Source organism: Lissotriton vulgaris, chromosome 1_1, assembly GCF_964263255.1.
Source record: "Lissotriton vulgaris chromosome 1_1, aLisVul1.2, whole genome shotgun sequence".
Taxonomy (NCBI): Eukaryota; Metazoa; Chordata; class Amphibia; order Caudata; family Salamandridae; genus Lissotriton; species Lissotriton vulgaris.
Window position 1 is genome coordinate 225,450,705 of NC_141685.1, and position 23,434 is coordinate 225,474,138.

The following is a 23,434-nucleotide window of genomic DNA, read 5'->3' on the forward strand; positions in this document are numbered from 1 at the left end:
AAATGAAAAAGCTACACTGCCTGCAACAGCAGCTCAAGGACACAGCTGAGAATCAGGGCCCGCTCATCCCTCGGATGCTCCACTGATTGGAGGATGTGGGCGGTGACACCCAAAGCTGGCACATGAACCCAGGGCTGGCCTTAGGACAGTGCGACTGGTGCAGCCGCACTGGGTGCTGACCTGTGGAGGGGCCGCTGACCTCACGGGTGATACTGTGTTTAGTAATAACTTAGGATTGGAGAGATGAGGGGCACCTTTGTCCGGTGGTAGTGAGAGGATCTGAGGAGGTAATCATGGGACGTTAAAAATGATGTTGCACCAGATGCCACCAGCACTGAAGCTGGCCCTGGGTGCACCTGCAGCTGCACCGGGAGACGTCAGATAGTACTAGGACCAGTAGTCCAACACGTGGGGCGATGGTCTGCCCTCTGCTGCCATTAATCGGAAAGCTATCAAATCCTACATTCACTGCCAGAAGATTGGTGAACAACTGGAACCACTATTGTCATGGAACTCTAGAAAGAGATGGGGCAGTGAAGGCATTGCTGCTGCTACATTTGGCAAAAGGAGGGGTGATTAAGCTGTTTCAAAATCTCCCCAACAAAGAGAATATGCAAGTAAAATAACGTGTATTTGTAAAGCACATGTTCACCCAGAAGGGCATATTTGCCCTGAATAACATATGCCTATTGTTACCCAACTCAATACCACTCACTGTATCGACCTCAGAAGGATGAAATGCTGAGGAGACTCACCAGAATGTGAATCTGTGATCATGACGTTAAAGTGTGATAGCTGCTGTAAGCACTAGATTCAATCCACAGTTCATTCCAGACTAGGAGAGTTTAAAGTTGCACCAAGCCCATCAATTTGAGTGTGTGACTATTGTTTTTAGCTGTGTCAATTTAAAACAGTGTTGAAGATGCTCCTCTTTAAAGAACACTATACACAAAGCACTAACCATCCACAAACCAGCTACCTCTCCTTTCACTCCTGCTCCTACTCATTGACTTTATAAACAGCAAAGCTCTCGCACACAACAAGCAAGGTATAACAATAGTGGTTGCGCAATAAAAAGCACTGTAAGTATATAGCCAAATAACATGACAGTTGCAAATTCATATGATTTCTTTGAAGATGGGTATAAGTTTAATAATTCCACAACCAGCCGACACGTGTTTCGTCGTGTGGAAACAACTCACAACGACTCTTCAGGGCTTAACCCCTTCCGTGCTGATGACGAGCCTAGGCTCGTCATGCAGCACGGTGCTCGTGTGCTGGTGACGAGCCTAGGCTCGTCATGAGCCGTGGAACGCTCACACGCGGGGCTAATTTCCCCGCTGTGCTGAGCGTTCCATTGCGCGGGCGTGGTCATGACGAGCCCAGGCTCGTCACCAGCACACGAGCACCGTGCTGCATGACGAGCCTGGGCTCGTCATGAGCACAGCGGCGCCGTGCGCGGCCCCCTCCCCCCGCGCTGTGGGGAAATTAGCCCCGCAGCGAAGGGGTTAAGACACAACCTACGCTCATGTAGGTCTGGAGGGAAATATTCAAATGGATCTGATCTCGTCAATCGGAGTAACAAATGCAGAGGTTTAGTTCATATCTTCAATGTGGTAGTATTCTTGAGAATATAACAATGATGAGCACATAGGGTCAAAGTGCTATACGGGCCGTGCTTAATAAGTGTGCATATTACAAAAAGTTGGAAAACGGCGACCGGGAAACAAAAGAGGAGGGTTGCCACGCTCGTGATATTTCCTGACTCAAGCTGTACCCGCGTGATCTGGAACCCGATTGTGGATCCCCTCCCGGTTTTAGGCTTAATATGCACACTTATTAACCCCTTCCGTGCTTCGAACGTCCAACGGTCGTCGCGTGCACTACCTCGCTGGTGCTGCGCACGACCGTTGGACGTCCGAATCCCGTTAGCGCGATCGAACGTCCGCACTGGGGCGGAATGTTCGACGCGCTAAAGGGGTTAAGCACGGCCCGTATAGCACTTTGACCCTATGTGCTCATCATTGTTATATTCTCAAGATACTACCACATTGTAGATATGAACTAAACCTCTGCATTTGTTACTCTGATTGACGAGATCAGATCCATTTGAATATTTCCCTCCAGACCTACATGAGCGTAGGTTGTGTCTTAAGCCCTGAAGAGTCGTTGTGAGTTGTTCCCACACGACGAAACACGTGTCGGCTGCTTATGGAATTATTAAACTTATACCCATCTTCAAAGAAATCATATGGAATTGCAACTGTCATGTTATTTGGCTATATACTTACAGTGCTTTTTATCGCGTAACCACTATTGTTATACCCTGCTTGTTGTGTGCGAGAGCTTTGCTGTTTATATTGTCTCGTAGGTCTGTTTTCAGACCTTTTGTTGAACGGTTAAGGGGTCTTTTCCGCTCGCTCTTCCGCACCACGCTATTACTTAGCCAATGACACACACCAAACGTTCACATTAGGTAGTGCGCTTTTCCTTTCTGAGAACACTAAAAACCCCACTAGCTGTACCTTACTACTCATTGACTTTATGCTAGTCTTTGACCCTGTACACTGCTCTGCTTCCTTTTGGTAAGGTTTGTTCTATAGAAATAACAATTACATATATACTTATCCAAACTGCGGCAAAACAAAATCAGTTTATACAGTTCTGAAAAAACAGGGGCTGGAACAACACACAACCAGTCCCTGAGATGAACAACAAGTTTAAGACCTCTGCACACCATATCACATGTTCTATGTGGCTGGTTGAGTAAAACATTTGCACTTAAAGCCAGAGAAGCCTGTGAGAAGAGAATGTAGAGAGATTCTTGAATTCTCTGTGTTAGTCCTGGCTCTTTTTGCAAGGTCCCCCCCAGATTTTTGCCTTCTGCTATCGATCCCGTTTTTGTTGGCACTAGGACTTTTTGCCTTTTTCCCCTGCTAACCAGTAGTGAAGTGCTTCTGTTCTCTCCGTAAGACATGGCAAATTTGTCATATAACTTATTGATACATTTAATTTACTTGTAGTACCCTAGTAAATGGTACAACATGTACCCAGGACCTGTTAATTAAATGCTACTAGGGGGCATCAGTACTCATTGGGCCACCCACTAAAGTAGCCTTTTAAAACATGTCTCCATACAAGTGCCTGGCTGAACTGGTCATGATTGGACCTGCCGGAGCCCTGTTGCTGTCCTCTGCTAGAGCGATTCCTGATACCCAAAAGGTGCCCCATGTCCTGGAGCTTTGGTCAGCATCAGTTGAAGCTCCTCCAAAGAAAAAGGTGAAAATCCCGAAGTTTTGACTCCTCACAACCATGACCGGGCCAGTTTGTGCTGAAACTCTGCCGCCCATGACAATCACCAGCGCACAGCTCCAGTGACAACTGCCTTTTGCGCAGACAGTGATTACCCATGACGACTGGCAGCTCGAGATCTACACATGAAACCACAGCAATAGCGGCCAACATGAAGCTACAGCAATGACCAGATTTTCGTCTACAGAAACAACACCCCACGATGCTCGACCGGCTCTTCACTCCCTAAGCCTCCTCCAACATGAATGGAACTATTTGCAGTGGACTTAAGAAGGTAACTTTTGAGTGGCACTAACCTGGTCCCTTGTCTAACCCCACACTCTATCGCAATCGGCCTCATCGTGTGACTTTTCCCCTATCTATTGAGACAGATAACCGCAAGTGGTGCTTTGTGCTTTTAGCAGGTATTTTCACTTAAAGGTTTTGGGGAATATCTCTGGTTCTACTGATTGGATGTTTGTTGTTCTGGTATTCTTTCATTTCTTAATATCAATTCTATATTTCTTGTTTGTTGATGTTTGTTGTTCTGGTATTCTTTTATTTCTTAAAATCAATTATTTCAATTTATTACTGCTTGTGTGCTGAATAAATACTTTAATGATTACAACAAACAGGTGCAGCCCTAATATCCGAACCTGGGACAAAATAAAGACTAGACTCCTAACAGGGATTTATGTATAAATACTTCAGACATTGCCTCTAAATTAAGCCGGACTGTTTTTGTGCGAAGCTACCAGAGGGTTAAACACAGATTAATTTAGGGAATTTTGTGGTTCACCCTGATTAGAATTGTGGTTGTTGCTTGAGTGGGGCTTGCCCCCCCTCTCAAACAACAACACCATTTTCTTACACACTGGTAGATGAATCACTGCCTAAATGTCCAGAAAATAGAAATGTCATCTGTTGCAGTTTGGCCCCACTGATTGCACAACTTTTTGATTCATTCAGAGAAAATGGATCAATTGCTCCCACCGTGCGTATGGCTTCAGTGCTGGTCCTGCCCAAGCTGGGCAAGGATCAGCCGAAATGCGCCTCACATCGGCCCATTTCTTTGCTGAATATAGACCTGAAAATGTTTACTAGCAGCTCAACTGGCACCTTATATGCATGGTCTAGTGGACCCGGACCATTCCGGATTGATACCGGAACTCGGTTGTAGCTACGGAACCAGGTGGATGTGCCATTTATTTGACAAGACCCAGTGCTCCCAGAGGCCGGCTCTACTCTTATCAGTGGATGCTGTAAAAGCTTTCAACCGAGTCCACTGGCCGTATTTACGATTAGTTATGGCGAGGGAGTGGTTCATGTGGTGGGTGAACAGCACCTACACACCACCGAAAGCCACAATCGGCGTCAATGGTGTCCGGTCCAGAACATTTCAGATTCAGCGAGGTACCCGGCAGGGGTGCCCCCTTTCACCCTTGTTATTTGCTCTGTAAATGGAGCACTTTGCAGAGAGCATTTGCCAACACCGGTATTCATATGGGGAATAGGGAGCATAAAGTCTCCCTGTACGCCGCCGACGTTGTGTTCTTTCTCACCCAGCCGCTCACCTCCTTGCCTTCCCCCATGTGGGAACTTGCAGAGTTCAGATTGGTCTCCTGCTTCAAGATTAATATACAAAAAACACAAGCGCTTAGCCTAACCATCCCCCATGCCAAACTGGGATGTTCCAAGACAGAGTTCCCCTTTGGGTGGGCCACGGCAGTTATTCCATACCAGGGCCTACAGATATATCTGGCTGTGGAATGCACGGCAGGTGAGAATTATGGTATCTTGCTGTCCAACACCTGGACGGTACTCTGTCCTGGCTAGGTAGACTAGCAGTTATGAAGATGACGCTGCTACCCCGAATATTGTACACAAAGCAGACCCTGGCATTGCAACTACCACCCCAGGTCCTGGCCAAACTGCAAACTTTAATAGCAGATTTTATCTGGGGTGGAAGAAGGCACAGATGGCACGCTCCCAAATGTATCTGAAGCATGAGGACAGAGGACTGTGAGTTACTACCAAGTGGCACAGCTTCAGTACATGACCGAATGGTACAAGCAAATGACTTCTCCGAATTAGTTACAAACTATGACCTATCTAAGACAACATACTGGCAATACCTGGTCCTGAGGCATTGGGTCACCAACCACAAATCAACGCGCATCCAAGTCGCCCTTGAACCAAATTTGAAAAATGGTCCATTACCAGACATTCAGACAAATGACTGTTCTCGGATATATACTCATTTCTGCTTGCACTTACACAGCGAATTAAGACACCAGCGCAGCATAGGTGGGAGTCAGAGTGCGTATGAGACTTCTCCCTAAAAGAATGGCAAGATATAGTACACAGAGCCAGGGCTGCCTCCTGCAGTACAGCAGGAAAGGAAATGTTCCTCAAGATAGCACATTATTGGCACTATACTCCTGAAAGAGTCACCCGCTGGAGGCCAGGGAGCAATGCACTTTGTTGGTGCCACTGCGGCCAGGTAGGAAATCTGACCCACCTGTTATGGCAATGCCCGAAGATACAACCCTTTTGAGATTCTGCACAACCCGACATAAATACTACCTATGACACAGACATACCAAGATTTACTAGTTACATATTCGTAGGCATCCTCAACACCCTAACATATCCCCTAAAAGCATGCCGTGGTAGAGCCATTGCACTGGGGGCTACCAAGCAGGTGAGACTGGCTAGATGGGGCACAGAGGGAATCCCAACAAGGATGGACTGGCTGCACAAGCTGTGGAAAGTAATCGGGATGGAAAAGATTAAAGCAGGATTGACATACCGGCTTCCCCGCTTCGATAAAATATTGGGCCCCACCTTGGAATTTCTGTCAATTTAATTTAGTGAGCTCACATGCCCCAGGTATCTTCGGGTGCTAGGACTCACAAGGGATCATATACAAGACCAATAGATATCTCTCTCAGTGGAACTTTGAACACACCCTTAACCTCGGCATCATACACAACTCTTCACTCACCATGAGTCGCCAGATCAACACTGTATCCTCCGCATGCTTCAACACCCTCAACATACTTAGCAAGACGTTCAAGTGGACCCCCCCTACTCCAGGAAAACCGTCACCATTGCACTCATCACCAACAGGCTGGACTACGGCAATACCCTCTGCGCATGAGTAAACAAACCTCTACTCCACAAACTCCAGATGGTCTAGTACGCCGCAGCCAGACTTACCCTTGACATCCAATGACATTACCACATCACCCAACACCTCCGAGACCTCCACTGGCTCCCAGTCGAAAGAAGAATAACCTTCACACTCCTTGCACACGCCTACAAAGCCCTCCACAACACCAGACCCCAATACCTCACTGACTAACTCTCCTTCCACGCCCCCAAGAGAAACCTCTGCTCAGTCGACCTCGCCTTAGCCACCGTCCCTCGTTTCTACTGGACCAGAGCTGGTGTACGATCCTTCTCCAACCTTGCAGCCAAGACCTGGAACGAACCCCACCATCACCTCCGACGGAGCCCGACACTGCACCAATTCAGAAAGGACCTTAAGACCTGGCTCTCTGAATGACCCCAACGAAGCTGCTCACATCCCCCTCCTTAAGCGCCTTGAGACCCTCACGGGTGAGTACTGCGCTCTACAAACCCTTATTGATTGACGGAGTCTGTTTCCCTTAAAGGAAAGGCTGCAGTTAAAAAGAAAAGTTAAACTTTTCTTTTGTTTTTTGAGATTTGGCGGTGATCCCCTGGACCAATGGCTACTTCATAACAATTTTTTTTTTATAATTCACAATGGATTAATTCCTAAAGGGGGTCCTCTCCTTTTGTGAATGAGAAACCACACCAACTTGGGGCTCAGTAAAAGCTCAGTGTTTTGCGAATGGATTTTGATTACACAAGCACTGATACAGAAGATACAGATTTCATATTTGGGGAACTTTTCCAAAACCTTAAATGGGACTAGTACAACCCAAAAAGCATGTTTACAGTCCCACGCGCCAAATCGGAGCATTTGCGACAATAAAAATGCTTTGAACATCTGCTGCCTGGTACTCATGTTTGGAAGAACTGACTTTGACTCCACGTTGTTTTTACTTCGTGACATAAACCACTCTCCCGATTTTCTTCATATATATGAGAAACATTTTGGGGTATTCTCTTTCAAAAGGCAAGACTCAGAGCAGATGTCTCATTTAAACGCATCTTCGTTGTTTCATTCTAAAGTAAACACATGTTTCATTTTATTTTTTAATTTGGTGTATTGAATAAAATTCGCCTAAACTCATTTTCTCTTCTAGAACTTGCCCAAGTCGCCGCCTTGAGGATAAAGATGCCCTTGGGTCTTGGTTGATGACTCGCTGCGCCACCCCTGGTGGAAGCTGCAGCTGCTGTGGGTGGGGGGCGCCGGTTTGTGTGTGATTTCCGACGGAAGTGACACACATTCCTTTAACAGTGTTTGCTGTTAATGCAAGAGGCAGCCTGGTCAGAATGATGACGCAAGCAGACAGTGTTATCAAAACACACTATCATGTGGACTGTGGCCACTTAGTGCGTTTCAAGGGTTATCCTCAATGAGGAAAGATATTACGTCAGAGCCTTCTTAGCGCAGTAGGCAGCGCGTCAGTCTCATAATCTGAAGGTCGTGAGTTCGAGCCTCACAGAGGGCACATATTTTGAAGCTGTAAATGTTTCTATGGTTTTTTAAAAAGAAAATGTATTTCTGAATTTATACTTTATGCTATATTTATTGTAAGGGGAAAGGAATTTGCACTGCTACTGCTAACGACCCCGTGACTATTTTGTGCAGATCAGAGGACGTGGCATGGTAGAAAACAATGTGTGTGGGGGAATGGGGTTCTCTCATTGTGAGAAACGATTTAAAACATTAAAAATTATATTCTACAATATACCTAAATCTTGAAATCTGATCGACAAAATTTCAGACCTACCTCACTCTGACTAGAATTTATTTTAATATACTGTTTTACTGTAGATTTTACTATATTTGTCATGATTTATTACCTTTTTACTTTCTAATGTGTTGGCCTACAGATATTGGGCCATATTTATGAAGGGCTTGCGCCGCCGGTGCGCCACTTTTAAAATGGGAAAAAGTGACGCACCGGCGGCGCAAGGGCTTCATAAATTTGGCCCATTGTCTTTTATCTAATGCAATGTTTATATAATTAGACAGTGTAATTAACATGCAACACGTTTTCCTTTCCATAGTATATTGAAATGAGTTCATGTAATGTATTATTAATTTCACATATGGACTAGTATACTGTTATATATTTTATATGCATTGTTTTTGAACATGAAATACTAATAAAACATTATAACAGGAAATGGAGCACTGTGTCCACCGAATATTTGCCTTCCAGTGTGGAGTCACAGAGTCTAAGTTGCTCTTTCAGTTTAATATTGGCAAACTTAATACATCATTAGATAAGATTGCTCCACTAAGGGACGGTTCCTCGAAATGTCTTAAATTGGTTAAACGCTGATTTAGCAGTGATTTGTGTACAGTGTCTTAAACTGGGACCAGGATTACTCCCTAGAAAAAGTTCGGTTGTGATTACAATCGGGCCATTAAATCAGATAATTCAATATTGTTTTTCCAGATTTTTTTCTGAGCTACTGACATCTCTGCTGGAATTGTTGCCACTCTTAAGATTCCCCACACTCATCCAGCAATTCCGCCACAAAGTGTAACTGGTTTGGAGATTTCCTGGAAGATAAAATCACTGTGGTTAAATCTTGTTTGTCTGAGTGGAAAGTTCATATTTAGCTAATCTTCACTCTCTGCAGACCAAGCTTCTGAGGGACACAACTCACTTTTTCATTCTTGATTCTCAATGCAACTATGCTTTTCCCCCTTTTGTGATGATCAGGAGGCTGGCAACCCAGGAGTAAAGGCAACCAGAGAAAGTATTCCTGTATTGTAAGATGGAGGGTGTATTTTTGTCCAGATTGCCTAACCCTTACGGAGTCCGCGAGGCAATGCTATCACTGTATTGTATGTATATATGAAAACTTGTTAATAAAAGATTGTTGAAATAAAAAAAAAGAAAGTATTCCTGGTGATTCTATTCTAAAGTGTGGCTTCCAATGCTTCTGGATCTTTCCTGGGATTCTTCAATTCTTCTTCCCCGGATGTTGGACATCCTGACGGACTGCGAGGAGAGATCACACCAGCCAGCCCTGCAGGGGTCCTTGCATCTGATGGCATGGAGGACGGTCACGGACACTTGGAATGGAGTGTGTATGATGCAGTGGTCATAGTAGGCCTGCACTTCCAAAGGTAAACAAAACAGTAATGGATGGAATGCTTGAATACCTTTCATCCACCGGTAATTACTTGGGCCACATCCCAGACCATCATCATTTTGCTCACCACACCACCTCACATTAGACTCAGCTGCATCGGCGTTAGTCCTGCTCCAATAGGAAGAGTCCGGCGCAAACTGCCATGCCAGGTCCACTCTGAACTGGAACAAAAACAACCCAAGACCATTTTCTGCCTCACTTGGCCTCTTCAGTTGGCTGCAGCTTGGTTCCAGTGGCACAGGACAAGAGCAGCCCAGTTTATGAATGTTACTACTGTAAACTTCTAAAAAACTTTGAACTGATCACTCATAAAGCAGGGGTCTTTGCCATTAATGAGAGAATGTTGTACATTGTAGGTGTGGGGAATGGTATGCAGGCAAAATATCGAAATTTAAATATCGACATACAGTAATATCGATGTTTAAATATCGATGGGACATAATATAGAAGGTAAGTAATATCGAAAGATTTTAATATCAATATTAGTAACATTGATGTTTTAAATATCAATGTTAGTAATATCGATGTTAATAATTTCAATGTTACTAATATCGATTTTTATATTATTTGTTTGTATAATTTTATGTGTTTATTATGTTTTTAATTTATTTTTATGTAATTTAATTACATTTTGTATTTTAGTACTGTAGCTGGATGTTTGTTTATAGTTGAATAGGATGGGAAGTAATTTAATTATATTAATTATTAATTATTAGGAATGATAAATTAATTTTAATTAATTGGTAATTAATTTTAATTAATTGATTAATTGATAATTATGTTCTGTAGCGGGTTGTGGGTTAATAGGGGAATAGGCTGGGAAGTAATTTAATTATACTAATTGTTACCCCTACGCTATCCAACACTTTCCCTACTGTTGCACTCTCTGGAGTGGGAATAGTAATTGTTACCCCTACGCTATCCAACATTTACTTACTTTTTAAAATTTGTTTAACATTTTTATTAATTGTTATTTATGTTATTATTTTATGTATATAAATTTATTTGTAATTTATTATATTTTCATTTATTTATAAGTTATTAAATATTTTTTGTTATTATTAATGAAGTATATACTATGTACTATATCTTTATTATTATTTCCTTTTATTACATAATTTATTAATTTTAAATATTACAATATATTTTAACTATGTTTATTACATCTATAAGTATTCTTTTATTAATATTACATTTTTTTAAATAAAAAAAAAACAATATTTTCTATATATTTTTTTCGATATTTATGTACTTACCTTGTTAGAGATAGGATGTCGATATTGTTGTAATCAATATTTTTGTTGCGGTATTTTTGTAGGTAGATATATTTGTATTCGATATTTTGTCATAGATTCGTGGGGAATTACAATTGGGTGTTCCCCCAACATCTGCCAGGGGCTATGTGTGTTGCTGTTTCAGTGAGGATTGGATTGTGGCTGTGCCTGTCATTTGCTTGAGGGGCTCAGGAACACAGACCCTCTGAAGTGTAGGGAAGATTGTGTAGAGCCTCTTAGCTTCTGAGCCCAGACTGGAACACAGATGAAAGTTTGAGAAGAAAATGGTAAACAGACCCACAAACGTGCTTCGTGTAGGACTTGGAAGCAAGTGTCCACAGAGTCCTACACCTCAGATCACCCTCCTCTCTGGACATCCGCGCCCTAAGATCAGCTGATCAATGCCAGCGTGTCTCTACTAGGACCCTATGGAGAGAGACCCTCCTCCCCTACAGCAGCCGAACGGTGGAACTCTACTCTGCTTCATACTCCAGCTAAAAACCTCACTTCTTAATAGTTCACTATATTCCAGCTGGTCATTATTCGGTTTTAAGAGTGTGTCCTCATAAAGCGCCAAGAAGCTTCTTCAAACAAAGCGCTCAACAAATAAATTATAAAACAATACCCCCACCTCTTTCAGAAAAAACAATCCAATGCCTATTATGTCATCTGGCCCACCAAACCCCTGCCTGACCTCTCGATTCCAAAGGACATTCAGAGACTCATTAAATATACCCTATTTTTTTTTTTAATACATATAGTGTTCAGTGATTCATTATGTAACAAGGCCCCCATCCCATCACCCAACCCTCCACCTTGAAAGACCGACGGCTCCATTGCTTTTATAGTTGTTCGATGTACTCATTCTTTACTTATTTCAGATGTCTTTTAGTGATATATTTTGCATCGTGAGCGAGTCAGTGCTTTATATTTATAGATGTATGCAATTTGCAAAAAAAATATCAATTGGTTTCACTGGGGATCGAACCCAGGACCTTCTGCGTGTAAAGCAGACGTGATAACCACTACACTATGAAACCTCCGGTGATTTATGGATCCTCCTGTGGTTCATGAATGTTGGTACTTGCTGTTTATGCACTCACTCGGTAGTGAGTTTACTCTTATAATTCAGTTATTTCACTTTAACCAAAAAAAAACATAGAGAATAGTCAGCATTTTAGGGAAACGTGTAGTCCAGTGGAGGGAGACAGGAGTGGAGAGAGAAAGTCCGATTGCATAGGAAGAAGAAACGAAAACAGAGAAAAGCAGAAAGAAACATGGAGAGGCTTCAAAGCGTCAAGTTACCGAACAAAGAGAACCGTGAGGCGATGCTCCTCATCTCAGCATTAATGCTGGTGTGATAGATGCTCCTCATCTCAGCATTAATGCTGGTGTAACAGATGCTCCTCATCTCAGCATTAATGCTGGTGTGATAGATGCTCCTCATCTCAGCATTAATGCTGGGGTAACAGATGCTCCTCATCTCAGCATTAATGCTGGTGTAACAGATGCTCCTCATCTCAGCATTAATGCTGGTGACAGAGGCTCCTCATCTCAGCATTAATGCTGGTGTAACAGATGCTCCTCAGCTCACTATTAATGTTGGTGTGATAGATGCTCCTCATCTCAGCATAATGCTGGTTAACAGATGCTCCTCATCTCAGCATTAATGCTGGTGTAACACGCCTGCTCGTGCGACAGGGGAGGGCTGCAGCCACACGTGCAAGGCTGAGCGAGCACTGGTGTACCTGGTGTGCACACGTGCAGGTCGTGAGCGCTGGCTGCCAGTGCACGGGTCTGCACCAGTGACCCCTGCAGCCGGGCAGCGCCCCCACCCGAGTCTGTGTACGGCTCACTGCCGCCTCCAGTGGTCAGAAAGGGAGCTGCAGAGCCGATGGTCTCTCCGGCTCCAGTGTCTGTAACAACGATCAAGGCAAGTGTCCCAGCAGAGCCAGCTTGGACAGGGCCAGGGTTTGCAGAGTTTGTATTAATCCCGTCTGGCCTCACTGCAAAAAACATGATATTTTATGAGCGTATAGTCGGTGGGCGGCTTGGAAAGAGTTAGTATGACGTTGCAACAGTGGCATTGATACCAGGATGTACGAGTTCACAATCACATTTACATATATAAAATTACAAGACCTGAAACCCTCCCAACTGTTTAAGACCCTTAAAAAAAACATGTCACCGTTACCAATACCGAAGCCTTCTTAGCGCAGTAGGCAGCGCGTCAGTCTCATAATCTGAAGGTCGTGAGTTCGAGCCTCACAGAGGGCACATATTTTAGTGAAATGAGTTCTGTATGTGTTGTTATTTTGTAATTGGACTTTTACATTGTTTTGTACTACAGTGGTGAATAATGCGAGTGACCATGAAATCGAAGGCTGTGTGCCACCGGACTCCACTGGACGGACAACAGCTGCGTCCACTTCAGCTTCGCAAGGACCACGATCCACCACCACCAGCAACAGGCTGCACGCAGGAACTGGAACAAAATCACAGCCGACCAGCTCGCGTCCTCCCTGAGCATGAACCCTCCCACCAGCACAACGAACGCTAGCCAGGCGGCCACCAACCTCACGAAGTGGATCAGCGACTGCGCAGACGAGCTCGCCCCCCTGAGGACCCCGCCCATCAGACCCGGCAGCAAGAAAGCCCCATGGTTCACCGACGAACTCAAGAGCTCCAAGAAGAACTGCCGAGCCCTCGACAGAACCTGGCGCAGAGACCCAACACCGGACAACATGACTGCCCTCAACCTCGCCACCCGAAAACACCACCAACTCATCCGCGCCACCAAGAAAACTGCATTCAAGGATCGACTGGACAACAACGCACACAACAACAAAGAACTCTTCAACATCGTCAAAGAGCTCTCCAACCCCAACGCCGGAAACAACGACATCACCCCTTCGCAAGACCTCTGCAACTCCCTCGCCTCCTACTTCCACAACAGGATTGCGGACATACACAACAGCTTCAGCACTCAACCGACGAACACCACGACCGAACCACCACCCCCCACCACCACCCTCCGCGCCTGGACTCCGATCAGCACCGAAGACACCGTCCGCACGATGAACTCCATCCACTCCGGATCTCCGACCGACCCCTGTCCTCACCACGTCTTCAACAAGGCCGACGCTATAATCGCACCCCACCTGCGGGATATCATCAACACCTCCTTCGACACCGCTACCTTCCCGGAGAGCTGGAAGCACGCCGAACTCAGCGTTTTACTCAAGAAGCCATCGGTTGACCCCACCGACCTCAAAAACTACTGCCCCATCTCGCTGCTCCCGTTTTCTGCAAAAGTCATAGAGAAGACCGTCAACAAGCAGCTGGCCGCCTTCCTCGAGACGAACGGATCCCTCGACCCCTCGCAGTCTGGCTTCCGGGCAAACCACAGCACCGAGACCGCCCTGATCGCAGTCACCGATGACATCCGAGCGCTGCTCAACAACGGAGAAACAGCGGCCCTCATCCTCCTCGACCTCTGCGCGGCCTTCGACACTGTCTGCCATCGTACCCTAGTACAACGCCTCAGCAACGTCGGAGTCCAGGAGAAGGCACTGGAGTGGATCATCTCCTTCCTCGCCGGAAGGACACAGAGAGTCCGCCTTCCTCCATTCAGATCTGAAGCCACCGAAGTCATCTGCGGCGTCCCTCAAGGCTCCTCGCTCAGTCCAACCCTCTTCAACATCTACATGAGCCCCCTCGCAGACATCGCACGCCAGCACAACCTCAACATCATCTCCTACGCCGATGACACCCAGCTGATCCTCTCCCTTACCAACGACCCCACCACCGCCAGAGCCAACCTTCACAAAGGGATGAAAGAGGTAGCCGAATGGATGAAGAACAGCCGCCTGAAACTGAACTCAGATAAGACGGAAGTCCTCATCCTGGGATCCTCACCCGCCGCTTGGGACGACTCCTGGTGGCCCCCCGCCCTAGGCAGCGCACCCAAACCAACAGACCACGCACGCAACCTGGGCTTCATCCTGGACTCCTCCCTCTCCATGACCGGACAAGTCAACGCCGTCTCCTCGTCGTGCTTCAACATCCTGCGCATGCTACGTAAGATCTTCCGGTGGATCCCCACCGAGACCAGGAAGACGGTCACCCAGGCCCTCGTCACCAGCCGTCTGGACTACGGCAACACCCTCTACGCCGGAACCACCGCCAAACTCCAGAAAAGACTCCAGCGGATCCAGAACGCCTCAGCACGACTCATCCTGGACATCCCCCGTCGCAGCCACATCTCCGGACACCTGGGAGATCTGCATTGGCTCCCGGTCAACAAGAGAATCACCTTCCGTCTCCTCACCCACGCACACAAAGCCGTACACAGCCAAGGCCCAGGATACCTCAACAGCCGCCTCAACTTCTACGCTCCCAAACGCCAGCTTCGATCGACCAGCCACGCCCTCGCCGCCGTCCCCCGCATCCGTAGAGCCACCACAGGGGGACGGTCCTTCTCCTACCTCGCCGCAAAGACATGGAACTCCCTACCCACCCACCTCCGCCTGACCCAGGACCACCTCACCTTCAGGAAGCAACTCAAGACCTGGTTGTTCGAGCAGTAGCAGACCCCCCCCCCCCCAGCACCTTGAGACCCTCTGGGTAAGTAGTGCGCTATATAAATGCAATGATTGATTGATTGATTAGCGTAGTTGTGTTGGCTGCCTTGTTTTCAGGGGGCTAAAAAGCCATTTCCTCACATCAAGGTTCCTGCTTTGATTGATTAAACAAACAGTTTTCATTACATTACCTATAGAACTGGCAGTGCACGGACTTTCCCCTCATTGGTTCCTGCTTTCTCCCATGGAAACCTTTTTTTCTGTTGTTGTCTTCCTCCTTCTTTCCTGTTTGTGTGTTTTTTCTCCTTCTTGCTCTCAGCAAATATCTGACGAGGAAAAATAATTGCAGATCTCCAAAACTAAGTGCTTGTAGTCCTCACTGGCAACCACCAACTCAAATTAAACACTGGGACCTGGGGAACTAAAAGCAGCCAGGCAAAAATGCTCAAACCATTTGCACTCCCTTCCTAGCTGGGTTTGGGGGCAAGTTCCTTTCTTAGTATGAAATGTCCCTGGTGCGCGGCTGTTCATGAAAGCAGTCCGACCGACAGAGGGCGGCCCCCATAGTGCCACAAGATGGCACACGGGGCAGCCCAGCGCTCTGAGACCCCAATGGGTCCCGCGCGTCACTTCCGGCCTGGTGTGGGCGGGGGAGAGTATATATTCCTCCCCCGCCCACCGAGCGGCCTCTTTGTCCGCTGTCCCCTCACCCTGACTCCATTTGGTTACTGTCGCGCAGCCATGCGGTCTGTGCGAGATGTCCGGTTACGACGGGGGTTGCTGAGCCGTTTGTCCGTCGGGGTTTACTCGGTGAGTCAGGGTTGAGTGTTTCGTTGCCTCTGGCGGCACCTTCTGGTTTGTGGCTTTTGCCGTACCAATTTTTGGCCGCATGGCACCCAACAGTGGACTGGTATGCAGAGGGTGGTAGGCTGCTTCCTCTTCTTTCTGCATGTTGGCCATCTTAAATTGGGCTGCCGTCGCACTGGTCAGCCCGGGATGTGCATGTTGATTACATCATTCCAGGAAGTTGTAGGCTACCTGGTGAGTGAAGAGGGAGTGGGAGGCTTCTTAAGCTGCTCGTTCTTGCAGTTGGATAGATTATTACACCTTATATCAATCAATTAATCAATCAGTCATTTGTAGAGCGCACTACATACCTGCGAGGTCTCAAGGGGCTGGGAGGGAGTTTGGGGGTTGGCTACTGGTCAAAAAGTCAGGTCTTGAGTAGCCGGTCCAGGTCTTGAGTTTCCCGTCCAGGGAAGGCATGGCTTGGCGGTTCGGGCTGGACTGTTCCCATGAGGCACAGGGTCAGACTGATTTGCACATGGCCATGTCTGAACTGGGGTGGCAGAGTGGGCTAAAGAACGGTGATGGATTAAACCCAGATCTGTTGACTGGGTGTGAGTGTTTGATTAGTTCAGATGCTCGGTCCATCACCACCCCCTTTTGTACCGCTTTGTTCGCCATAAGTTGGCAGGGTATGTTCAGAAGACGTGAGTCCCTTGCTCACTTTGCCACTGGATTCAAGCAAGCCCAGCTGAAGACAGCTGTAATGCCAGAAACCGGTCCTAGGAAGCTTGTTTCCGGTCCAGGGAAGGCATGGATTGGCAGTTCAGGCTGGACTGTTCCCATGAGGCACAGGGTCAGACTGATTTGCACATGGCCATGTCTGAACTGGGGTGGCAGAGTGGGCTAAAGAACGGTGATGGATTAAACTAAGATCTGTTGACTGGGATTGAGTGTTTGATTGGTTCAGATGCTCTGTCCATCACCACCCCCTTTTGTACCGTCCTGAAGGTCAGCAGGTCTTGGGTCTGTCATAGGCTCAGTGGGAGGGTGTTCCAGGTCTTGGCGGTGAGGTCGGAGAAGGATCTCCCGCCGGTGATTGTTCTTCGTATGCGAGGGACGGTGGCGAGCTCGGCGGAGCGTAACTGGCGGTTCGGGATGTAGAAGGAAAGTCGTCTGTTGAAGAAGGCTGGGCCGGTCTTGTGGAGTGCCTTGTGTGCATGGATAAGGAGCTTGAAGGATATCCTCTTGTTGACGGTGAGCCAGTGCAGGTTTCTCAGGTGGGGGGTGATGTGGCTGTGGCATGGTATGTCGAGGATCAGTCGTGCCGAGGCGGTTTGGATGCATTGCAGTCGTTTGATGAGCTTGGTCGGGGCTCCCGCGTACAGGGTGTTTCCGTAATCAAGTCAGCTGCTGACGAGGGCTTGGGTGATTGTTCTTCTTGTATCTGTTGGGATCCACCTTTAGATCTTGCAGAGCATGGGGAGCATGCGGAGACTGTTGAAGCAGGAGGAGGAGACGGTGTTGCCTTGCTTGTTCATGGAGAGCGTTGATTTGAGGATGATTCCCAGGTTGCGTGCATGGTCGGTGGGTGTTGGGGCTGCCCCCAGTGCCGTCAGCCACCAGGAGTTGTCCCAAGCTGAAGGGTTGGAGCAGAGGATGAAGACCTCCGTCTTGTCCGTGTTCAGCTTCAGTCGGCTGATCTACATCCAGTCGACGTCAGCCTTCATTCCTTCGTGGAGGTTGGATTTGGCAGTGATGGGGTCCTTGGTGAGGGAGAGGATCAGTTGAGTGTCGTCGGCGTAGGAGATTATGTTGAGGTCGCGCAGTCGGGCGACGTGTACGAGCGGGGCCATGTAGATGTTGAACAGTGTTGGGCTGAGGGAAGATCCCTGGGGTACGCCGCAGATGATCTCGGAGGCTTCAGATCGGAATGGGGGAGGCGGACACTCTGGGTTCTGCCGGAAAGGAAGGAGGTGGTCCATTCCAGAGCCTTGTCTCGGATCCCTTCGGAGTGGAGGCATGCGCGTAGTGTGTGGTGGCAGATGGTGTCGAAGGCGGCGGAGAAGTCCTGGAAGATGAGAGCCCGGTCTCACTGTTGTTCAGCAGGGCCATGATGTAATCGGTGGTGGCGATGAGGGCAGTCTCGGTGCTGTGGTTGCTGCAGAACCCTGACTGGGAAGGGTCCAGGAGTCTGTTTTCTTTGAGGTATTGGGTTAGCTGTCTTTTAACGATCTCTTCGATGACCTTGGCCGAGAACGGAAGCAGAGAGATGGGTCAGAAGTTCTTGAGGTCTCTTGGGTCCGCCTTGGGTTTTTTGAGTAGGACGTTGATCTCGGCGTGTTTCCAGCTCTCTGGGAAGGTCGCCATCTCAAGGGAGAGCTTGATGACGTTGCGCAGATGGGGGGCGATGGGGTGCGATGGAGCTGCTGGTTTTGTTGAAAATGTGGTGCGGGAATGGGTCTGATGGGGAGCCGGAGTGGATTGTGCTCATGGTCTTGATGGTGTCGTAGATGCTCACGTTGGCCCAGGCTAGCAGGGGGTCATGGTTGATGGTGTTAGCCCGAGCAGGTAGTGCATGCTGAATAAGTTCCATCTGTTGCTTTTAGCATCCAGGTTTTATCACAGCTGAAGTAGCTGGGATATTTGACACTGCCAGTGCTTGCTATGCCAGTTCTCTTCGGCTCAGTGGCTGCATTAGATGCAATTAACCACAGCATCCTGCTTCGGACCATCACCAGAAGGCACTGGGCTCAGTGGGTAACTTCTTACATTTCAGGAAGAACAGGAGAGGTCAGTCCTTCTGCTACTCTTTGATGGTACACAACATGGACTGAAGGGTCCTCGCAACGGCCAATCCCCTGGTCTGTTACATTTAATGTGTGCCCGCGATATTATGGGAAGCCACCCAAAAAACCTTCAACGGGGTGTGGAGCGAAGGAGTTCTTTCAGACAGCACCCAGCATCTGCAGGCCCAATCCAAGAATGCGGCCTTCTAAGGATCCACCCTGCTTCATTTTCTAAAAAATATTTTCTCCATTATTGATCCCGCCTGGGATGCACCAGTGGAGACCCCTATCATTCGATCCCTCTTGGGATGCCCCAGTGGAGACCCTTATCATTCGATCCCTCTTGGGATACACCAGTGGAGACCCCTATTATTCGATCCCTCTTGGAATGCCACAGTGGAGACCCCTATCATTCGATCCCTCTAGGGATGCACCAGTGGAGACCCCTGTCATTCAATCCCTCTTGGGATGCCCCAGTGGAGACCCCTATCATTCAATCCCTCTTAGGATGCACCAGTGGAGACCCCTATCATTCAATCCCTCTTGGGATGCACCAGTGGAGACCCCTATTATTCGATCCCTCTTGGGATGCACCAGTGGAGACTGCTATCATTTGATCCCTCTTGGAATGCACCAGTGGAGACCCCTATCATTCGATCCCTCTAGGGATGCACCAATGGAGACCCCTATCATTCGATCCCTCTTGGGATGCACCAGTGGAGACCGCTATCATGCGATCCCCTCTTGACTGCGTCCTGTCCATCAACCTTACATTTCCAGACAACCCTTGTATTGCTTGCAGCATGCTCAGACCCTGCGGCGCGCATGCGCACACACACTGCCCGGGCTGCCCTCTGCCCACTGCTTCTCACCCGGTCTGAGGGCACTGACAGGTGTCCACAGAGTCCTACACCTCAGATCACCCTCCTCTCTGGACATCCGAGCCCGCAGGTCAGCTGATCAATGCCAATTTGTCCCTACTGTAGAGAGCCACCCGGGCTCTCTCAAAAAATGTTGCCACTTTACACGCACCCACGCATACCCCGGGGCGGGCTCGCGCCGGGGTATAAATAAACAAGGCGGAAGACCGCTCGGGGTCTTTCAGGCTAACCCATACATACTGTGTCTGCGTCCCTTATTCTGGGATCGGGAGACCACGTGTCGGGCCTTGCAGTGGCCCACCACATTGGCGACGAGGCCGGTCTGAGCACACGCGTGCCGTATCGCCACCCCCTGCCTGCCATGCGGCAGCACGTCGCTGGACCAGAGGAGCTGCCCTGTATCGCTCCCACCGTCTGCAGAGATCGTGGTCCCACCCGCGCCCAGGCTCTAGACCCGCCCACGCGCCTCCCCGTCGGGAGCGTCTTCAGCTGGCGGGACTCGCCGAGCGCGGGCCCATCGGCGGGTGAGTTGTCGCCCCTGCCTCCCTGCACGCGCTGCACCCGGCACCCTCCCTGATCGGGCGTGTGCCTTACAGAGGTGCGAAGAACCGCGTGCTGAAGGCCCCAGTGGGAGGGTTGAAGAGGAGTGCAGCGCGTCAGTACCGGCAGCCGGCTGAATTGGCTCACACTGCCCCGCGACCACACGTGTACCAGCGCGACCCCGCAAGCGAGGAGGCACACGCCGCCAACGGCCAACATAAGGAGCTGCAGCCCAACAAGCACTGGCAAACCCAGGTGGTTGCAAGGACACATTTAGGTAATCACACAACCCGGTTCCACAGCTGCACCTTAGGGCGAGGGGTCACTACGGACTGCCCTACGACACCCGCACCTCCAGGACACCGTCTCGAGGCAGGCAGCCACATGCAGAGACACAATAGCTCCCATAGCACGTGGCACAGGCAAGCAGAGCACGCTCAAAGACACGGGGAGAGAAGAAAAAAAAAAAGAAAACCGAACACAACTCAGCCATCGCTCAGGCAGCCCCGAGGAGCTCACCTGGATAGAGAGCGGCGACCATGTCAGTTGTTCCCGCACCAGGACCTGGCCAGGCCGGAGGCGGCCAGAATCAGGCCGTGGTGGTTGCACCACCACCACCATCACCACTACCGCCAGCACAAAATCAAGCCACAGCAGTTGCACCACCGTTGCTCAGCTACCCACACATAGGTGCAGCGCCGATTCCCCCATTTAGCGAAGCAGCAGATCCAGCGACAGCAGCGTCGAGGTGGAAGGCCTGGGTGGGAAGGCTCAACCTCTATTTCAAAGACACACGAGAGACTGATGGGACAGTCAAAAGGTCGCTCCTCATCCTCCATGGAGGTCCTGAGATTTATGATCTCTTCGAAACGCTTCCCAACACTGGGCGGGAGGACGACTATGACGCAGCAGTCGCTGCACTAGACACCCACTTCGATCCTCAACTCAACCACGACTTTGAAAAATGTAAGTTCAAGAGGGCATGGCAGACAGAGTCGGAATCGGTAGACATGTTCTACGCGCGGCTGCGCCGGCTGGCCCGCTCTTGCAACCCGAGGGAAGAAATCAGAGACCAGATCATAGTGGGGTGTCGATCCAAACTACTGAGAAAACTCATACTCCGACAACCCGGAATCTCATTAGATGAAATACTAGTTCTGGCCCGCTCACACAAACTCTCTGATGCAAGAGCGGAGGAAATAGAGGTCGCCCTGCGAACGGTGGTGGCGGTGCCAGCCCCGGCCAGAACACCACCAATCATCAAGGAGGAAAAGATCGAGGTGATCCAGAGGAGGCCCATGGGAAACCGCCAACGTACCACACCAACAGAAATCAGTGCGGCTACTGTGGCGAAGATCACCCGGCGACCGCGACCAGTGGGGCAAAAGAAAAAACGTGCCTGAAGTGTGGCCGGCTGAACCATTTTGCAGCAGTATGCCGAGGGGGACGATATCGGCCGACAGGCCCAAGAACATAACGCAGTGCGTTCGACAGCTGTTGATAGACCACGAGCCGCCTCCCCTTGATAACCAGGCCCAAGAGAGACGACCGAGGTATGAAGACGACGATGATGACGAGGTATACATCATCTCCTATGTAAGCAGAGTATCAACGAGGAAAAGACCACCACCCATGTGCACCGTCTCCAGAGAGGGGACCGAAGTGAGAGCTCTCATCGACACAGGAGCGTTGGTAAACATGATGGACTCAGATCAGTGTGACAAGATGTCACCCAAACCCCCTCACGTGTCGTCCAATGTCCGGATATACACCTACGGCGGGACGGACCCGCTACCATTCAGAGGCGTTATAGAGACAACCGTCGTGAATGGGGAGTACTCCACCAAGACATGCTTTCACATCACCGAAGGGAAGAAGGCACCCTGTTGAGTTGCCACACCGCAGAAGACTTAGGTCTCGTATTCTTTGCAAACCAGGTGCATCAAGCCCATGCAGACACCCTGCTGAAGTAATTCCCCGAACTATTCCACAGCCTGGGGAAACTAAAAGGAAAAAAGTTCAAGCTTCACATCGACTCGTCGGTGCGGCCCGTCGCCCTGAGACATAGGCAGGTGCCATTCAATCTGAGACCCCAGGTGGAGGCGGAACTCCAGAAGCTGGAAGACCTCTGGGTGATAGAGAAGGTGTCGGGCCCGACCCCTTGGGTGTCCCCACTAGTAGTAGCGCCCAAACCGAAGCAACCAGGAGCCATCAGACTATGTGTGGATATGAGGTTACCCAACGTGGCTATAAAAAGGGAACAACACATCACACCAACAATGGACAACATAGTGGCCGACCTAAATGGGGCAAAATGGTTCTCGAAGCTGGACCTCAACTCGGGATACCATCAACTTTAACTGGAGCCAGCGAGTTGATACATAACCACATTCTCCACCCATGTAGGACTACGTCGGTATAAGAGACTGAGTTTTGGCGTGTCCTCAGCCGCGGAGGTATTCCAAAATGCCATACGCGAAGTACTGTCAGGGCTGAGTGGAGTAATCAACCTGAGCAACGATATCCTGGTATACTCTGCGACCCTAGAGGAACACCACGCACATCTGAGGGCCACCCTGCAGAGACTGGTGGACAGTGGACTGACCCTGCGTTGATCGAAATGCTCTTTCTACCAGGAGTCCATCGACTTCTTCGGATACACCTTCACACGAGAGGGCCTGAAGATAGACCCCAAGAAAGCAGTACCAATCAAGGCCGCCAGCACCCCGTGGAACCCCACTGAAGTGCGGAGCTTCCTGGGAATGGCAACATACTGCGGCCGTTTCATCCCTAACATGGCTGCTCTGGCGGAGTCACTAAGAGCGCTCATGCGGCAAGATCACAAATGGGAATGGACAGTAGTGGCCAACAAAGCATTTCAGGACATAAAGGCAAGTCTCTTAGACACGACAACAATGGCTTACTTCCAACCCCGTCGCAAAACGGAGCTCATAGTCGAT

At 48.9% G+C, this 23,434-nt stretch overlaps 3 non-coding genes across 3 annotated transcripts; 2 read left to right on the top strand and 1 right to left on the bottom strand.

Annotated features, from left to right (window-relative positions):
* Positions 1–7,885: 7,885 nt before the first annotated feature.
* On the top strand, positions 7,886–7,958 carry TRNAM-CAU (transfer RNA methionine (anticodon CAU)). Its single transcript has one exon. It is a non-coding gene; the product is annotated as a tRNA-Met (tRNA).
* A 3,904-nt stretch (positions 7,959–11,862) lies between these two features.
* TRNAV-UAC (transfer RNA valine (anticodon UAC)) lies at positions 11,863–11,935 on the bottom strand. Its single transcript has one exon. It is a non-coding gene; the product is annotated as a tRNA-Val (tRNA).
* Positions 11,936–13,099: 1,164 nt separating this feature from the next.
* Positions 13,100–13,172, top strand: TRNAM-CAU (transfer RNA methionine (anticodon CAU)). The gene has a single exon. It is a non-coding gene; the product is annotated as a tRNA-Met (tRNA).
* Positions 13,173–23,434: the final 10,262 nt, after the last annotated feature.